The sequence below is a fragment of the Erpetoichthys calabaricus genome, chromosome 4 (assembly GCF_900747795.2).
Source record: "Erpetoichthys calabaricus chromosome 4, fErpCal1.3, whole genome shotgun sequence".
NCBI lineage: Eukaryota > Metazoa > Chordata > Cladistia > Polypteriformes > Polypteridae > Erpetoichthys > Erpetoichthys calabaricus.
In genome coordinates this window covers 56,776,377-56,782,376 of record NC_041397.2, presented here as the reverse complement: position 1 = coordinate 56,782,376, position 6,000 = coordinate 56,776,377, and positions in this window count along the sequence as shown.

Here is a 6,000-nt window from a genome sequence, read left to right as displayed (position 1 = left end):
CTCCCTGATTCACTATGGTCCCAGGGAAAGAATGATTATGGAAGGATAGCCCATTGTGAGCCTCTGGTGATCCACCCGAAATCCTCCTTCCGCCCGCACCGTGCCCAATATCCTCTGTCTCCCGAAGCAGAGGCTGGCATCTCCGCCGTACATTCCGATCTCGTCAAACGCGGTACCGCCGTTGGACATGGACCGTCATGCCTCAGGGATACACTGAAGCCCCTTGTGTATATGGACAAGCTCTTGCCCAAAATTTAGAAGGCTTTTGGCCGGACAGGATACAGTATGTAGATGGAAATGATATGTAGCGCTACGGAAGAAGATTGTACAAAAGATACCCAGAAATTGTTGCTGTTTTTGGGGGACAATGGCCATAAAGTTTCTAAAGTTAAGCTGCAGCTAATCAAAACAACTGTAAAATATCTAGGTCATGACATTACGTATGGAACAAGAGCTCTCTCTAGCGATCGCATTACAACCATCCAAAATCTTCCTAGACCGGTCACAAAACAACAGGTTATGTCTGTTTTAGGTATTCTGGGCTACTGCAGACAGTGGGTTCTAAATTTTACTGAAAGAGCACAGCCGTTGCAACAATTGGCTAATACTCCTGGCATCCTCCTTTCTGGCCTGGTCCAATGGAATGAACAGGCTGAGAAGGCTCTCTGTGACCTCAAAACTGCTCTTCTATCTGCGCCCGCGCTTGGTTTGCCTGATCATTCTCGTCCATTCACTTTGTTCGTGGACGAAAAGCGGGGATTTATGAATGCAGTACTGACGCAACAACATGGAGATAAACAAAGACCGGTGGCTTATTTTTCTAAAAAACTGGATCCAGTGGCCGCAGCACTTCCTCCGTGTCTTCGTGCTGTGGCTGCAACAACAGAAGCTGTATTAGCAAGCACGGATGTAGTTCTCATGAGCCCCCTAACAGTTAAAGTGCCTCACGCTGTACATTCTATCCTAGTACAAGCCAAAACTTCACATCTCACTACTGCTAGGGCAATACACTATCAGAATGTACTCTGTACTTTGTCAAATGTTACAATTGAAAGATGCTCCACTTTAAATCCAGCCACTCTTCTCCCAATTAACAACGAAGGAGAACCACATAATTGCCATGATGAAATAGCAAAGGTTGTAAAACCTAGAGTAGATCTACAGGAAACACCTTTAGAAACTGGAGAAATGATTTTTGTGGATGGATGTTCCTTGCGATTGAAAAATGGAGCACCCTCAACCAGTTACGCAGTGGTCCAAGGGGACCGCCTGCTGGAAGCAAATGGAATTTCATCAAGCTTGAGTGCACAAGCAGCTGAACTCGTAGCACTCACTCGAGCATGTCAGCTGTCCGAAGGGAAGATCGTAACAATTTATACGGATTCCAGGTATGCTTTTGGAGTCTGCCATGATCATGGAGCACTATGGAAACTAAGGGGATTTAAGACCAGTACTGGCAAACCCATCCAACATCAGAAATTGATCGAATCCCTTTTAGAAGCTATAACCAAACCATCGAAGCTAGCGATTGTTAAATGTCAAGCTCACACAGGAAAACAGGATCCTGTTAGCAAAGGAAATGAATTAGCTGACCACTTTGCTAAAGAGGCTGCATATAATAACACACCAATTTCTTTATTCCAACAGAGAAATGACCAGGACCCTGATAATCAAATTATTTCTTTACAGAGTGCAGCCACGGATATCGAAAGGAGAAAATGGTCCAAAGAAGGGTCCCTCTCTGATGGAGTCTGGACTCATAAACACACTAACAAACCTTTTCTCCCAAAAGCCTCTTTCCCAGGAATGGCAAAAATCGCCCATGGCCTCGATCACGCAGGTAGAGATGCCATGGTTCGAGATGTTGAAAAACATTGGGAAGCTGTAGGTTTCTCTACATATGCAGAGCAATTTTGCAGACGCTGTGCAATATGTCAAAAGTTTAATGTGGAAAAAGGTACCCAGGTAAGTCCCGCCGTTACCCCTAATCCAATGGGTCCGTTTGAACACCTCCAAATGGATTTCATTGAACTAACCCCGTCTAAAGGGTACCGATATTGTCTTGTGATTGTCGATGTGTTCTCCCGATGGGTAGAGGCTTTCCCTTCAAAACACAACGATGCCAAAACAGTAGCTAAAGCACTAATTAAAGAGATTATTCCAAGATGGGGTATCCCTCAAAAGTTACAAACAGATAATGGCACTCATTTTGTGAACTCCGTTATAAATGAATTAACCACCTGGCTCCAAATTAATGTGCACCATTATTGTAAATACCATCCCCAAAGCGGAGGCATCGTAGAACGATGCAATGGCACTTTAAAAGCTAAACTCGCAAAAATTTGTGAACAAACTAATTTATCATGGCCGGATGCACTACCCTTAGCTTTAATGGGACTAAGGGGACGGACACACCGACAACTGGGACTATCGCCGTTTGAGATTCTGACCGGACGTCCCATGCCCATTGGCATGGTTGTAGGAAATGTGAATTTGCATACTGTGGACAATGATCTTCTCTCTAGTCTTGCAGGTCTCCGAACCTCGTTGAAGGAAGTCCACCAACAGGTTAATCAAGCCTGGAGGACCAGCCCACCTTTCCAAGGATTTACCAATTCCCTTGGGCACCTGGATCCTGGTTCGAGATACTCGGAGGAAACACTGGCATCAGCCTAGGTGGAGAGGACCATTCCAAATTCTTCTATCCACACCACATGCCGTGAAAGTTGAAGGACTGCCTGCCTGGATCCACGCATCGCATTGCAAGAAATGGCTATCTTAAAAATACTTTTTCTGTTGGCTGTTACCCGCACCCTCTCAGGCTACCCAAGGATGGGTGGTGATCTCTATCTAAGTACTTTACCGCCTCAATGGAAAGGGCATATATGCTACATGAGGAGCACATGTCTCGTATAGCTTCTTCCATTTTCTCCTCCCCATCCGATTTTTCCCCCCCCTTCCCCTTCATCAACCATTTCAATTTAATTATATTGCCCACATCATTTTGTTCAAAAAGGGAGGAGTGTAAAAACATAAAATGATGTAATTGAACAAAATGTATGTGTGTAAGTACAGAAAATAGAACAGAATGATCAAACTTGTTTGTGTTTTGCGTACGTGACAAAAAGCATGTATACTTTCTGGAAGTTTTCTTTCAATGATGTGTGTGACAAGAAAATATACCTTTAGGGTAAGGACTTTACAAATTGGAATAATACAAAATGAGTCAGGACGCTATTTTTATTGCTTACGTGGTCAACGATCAGGAGACTAGAAAGGTATAAAAGAGCAAGGATATCTGCGCTCGAGGCAGATGAAGTGCGGTGTCCTAGGACTGTGTTTCTCTGTCATTTTACCCTTGTCTGGTATGTATCAATAAAAGGTTTTTACTAATTTTAATTTTCTTCTCTGTCTTCAGTCACAAAAAGTGTCCACACCAGGCTGGAGACAGTAGCTGTGTGTAAGGGGAACCCGGGGCAAGCTTCTACCTAGGAATCTAGAATGGATCACTAGGCACATAGATCAGGGGCCTACGAACTAAAGCTGGGCTCAGAGGGGGACACAATGGGGACTTATTATGGGCTCCCAGGAAAAGGGACTGCTCCACAAAACCCCACAAAGGTAAACTCCTTTGAGAAAGGTGGGGGTGCCCTGGGACAGCAGGCGAGGAAAATATTCCAGTGGGAATTTAATACATCTTTGCCTGCTGCTCCTCAGGCTTTCAGAATATGGGCTAAAATCGGGTGCTGCCTATGGCCAGACCTAAATAATGCCCGGCAGGTGGTGGAGCCAGTGTGCTGTTGCTCAGAGGCCTCCCCAATGATCTCACCCAGCCGGCATGGGAACAACCCATTAAAAACATGATGTCTTTAATAGATCTACTCGGGAGAACCAGACCTGTGTCAAACCGGATATACCTGTGTCTCTATATCTGACCCCTGTCTTCATATTACGAAGCAAACGCCAGGGACTCCTGAGATGCAGCGGCGGTTTTCTCGCAGTGACCAAGGGGTCTACGGGGAGAAAGAGTGGAGGGGGTGGTGCGCTGTTGCTAATGCTCTGGCTTTTTCTCATATGGGAATGGTGATAAAATAGCACCGCTATCCTTACTCATGCGTTGGTCACTTCTTGCATTGATTATTGTAATTCTCTTCTCTTTGGTCTCCCATATAAGCTTCTTCATAAACTCCAACTTGTTCAGAATTCAGCTGCTCGTATTATAACATAGACCTCTTCCATACAATGTATTACTCCATCTCTTAAGCAGCTTCATTGGCTTCCTGTAAAATTTCACATTGATGATCCTTGTCTCTGGAACTCATTACCACAAAGCATTTGGGACACAGATTCCCTACCCATTTTCAAATCCCATTTTAGAACTTACCTGTTTAGATTAATTTACACTACATGACCTTAGGCTGTCCTCTTATTGCTGCATTTTCAGTTCCATAGATCTATAAATAAATGTTTAAATCTACATGCATTTTTACTTTTTGTTGGTTTTATGATTTTATTGTTTGTATGGTGTCCTTGGTTGTTTAGGTGCCTTGAAATAAAATGTATTATTATTATTATTATGAGACTGACAAAAGGTCAACCCATGATTCATTTATGTCAAGGCAAAGTAGCATTGGCAGATGACTTGCTCACGATGATGCTGTACATGATGGCTGGCATGTTAGTAAGATAACTGGCTGAACCTTCAATTTATCATATGGCCTATACCATTGGGATTAATAAAGTATCTATCTATCTATCTATCTATCTATCTATCTATCTATCTATCTATCTATCTATCTATCTATCTATCTATCTATCTATCTATCTATCTATCTATCTATCTATCTATCTATCTATCTATCTATCTATCTATCTATCTATCTATCTATCTATCTATCTATCTATCTATCTATCTATCTATCTATCTATCTATACCAGTCGTTCCCAATGGTGGATTAAATGAGAGGAGCAACCAACACAGGAAAGGGGAAAAGAACAGGAAAACAACAAAAGACAGTTAAGCATTTATAGCAAAAGAAAAAAACAGAAATATTTCTAAATGTCTTATAAATATAAAAACATTCTGTTGTGCTTTTCTGGTTGCAGAATAAGACGGGAGAACAAATGACCAGCTAATTAAATGAGATCAGTTGTTATCGATTATTACCACTGATTGTGAATCTGGTTGCAACAAAAACCTGCAGCCACAGGGGGGAAACCACTGACCTAAACTATTCACTGTAACTGCTCTCTCAGCCAATGAAGATCTGCAGCATCATGATTACATTTGTACAAAGGTGATTAGTGTAGTCCATGTATGATTGTTTCAGGGTGGAAACTGGGCAGGGTTTGAAGTATGTTCATGTATGGACATTTACAAGATGATTGTGATTTATAAAGGTAATTTGTGTACAAATGTGCATGGGTCAGGTTTTATAAATCAGATTGTTTTTGGAGTATACATTAAAAAAGATGCCTTAAACGTAATGTTAGCGGGAGAATTTCAAGATTTCACTGAGAGATTACATCAGGTCAAAAAGCTTGAAACAAAGACCAATACTGTACATATATGTGGAGTTTTGTTAGGCCAAAGAAAATGACTTTCAGGTGACCTTGGAGAGAGGAAGAAAGAAGACACTGAGGAAATCCTTAGCTGCAGAAAAGCACCACCAGAAGTAAGTGACTAACTAGGTCGGTAATTATTGAGTCCAAGACTATGGCTGAGGCAGTTTAAAGCTCCGTAGTGGGAAAGGTGCAGGGATGCATGAGATCTAACTATAAAATGCTGAGGCCACCGGATGTTGTGTGGTGGAGGGTGGGATTTGAATACCACACCAAAAATACACAGGAACCACTGGGTTTCAATTTTTTGAATTGAAGTGAGAAACTAGTCAAAAACCTTTTTTAAATCATTTAACCATAGGATTGCTTCTACTTCTAATTCTTTAACCTCCCATTTTTCCTTGGAAATGTGTTTGCCTTTCATATGCAATACTGTTA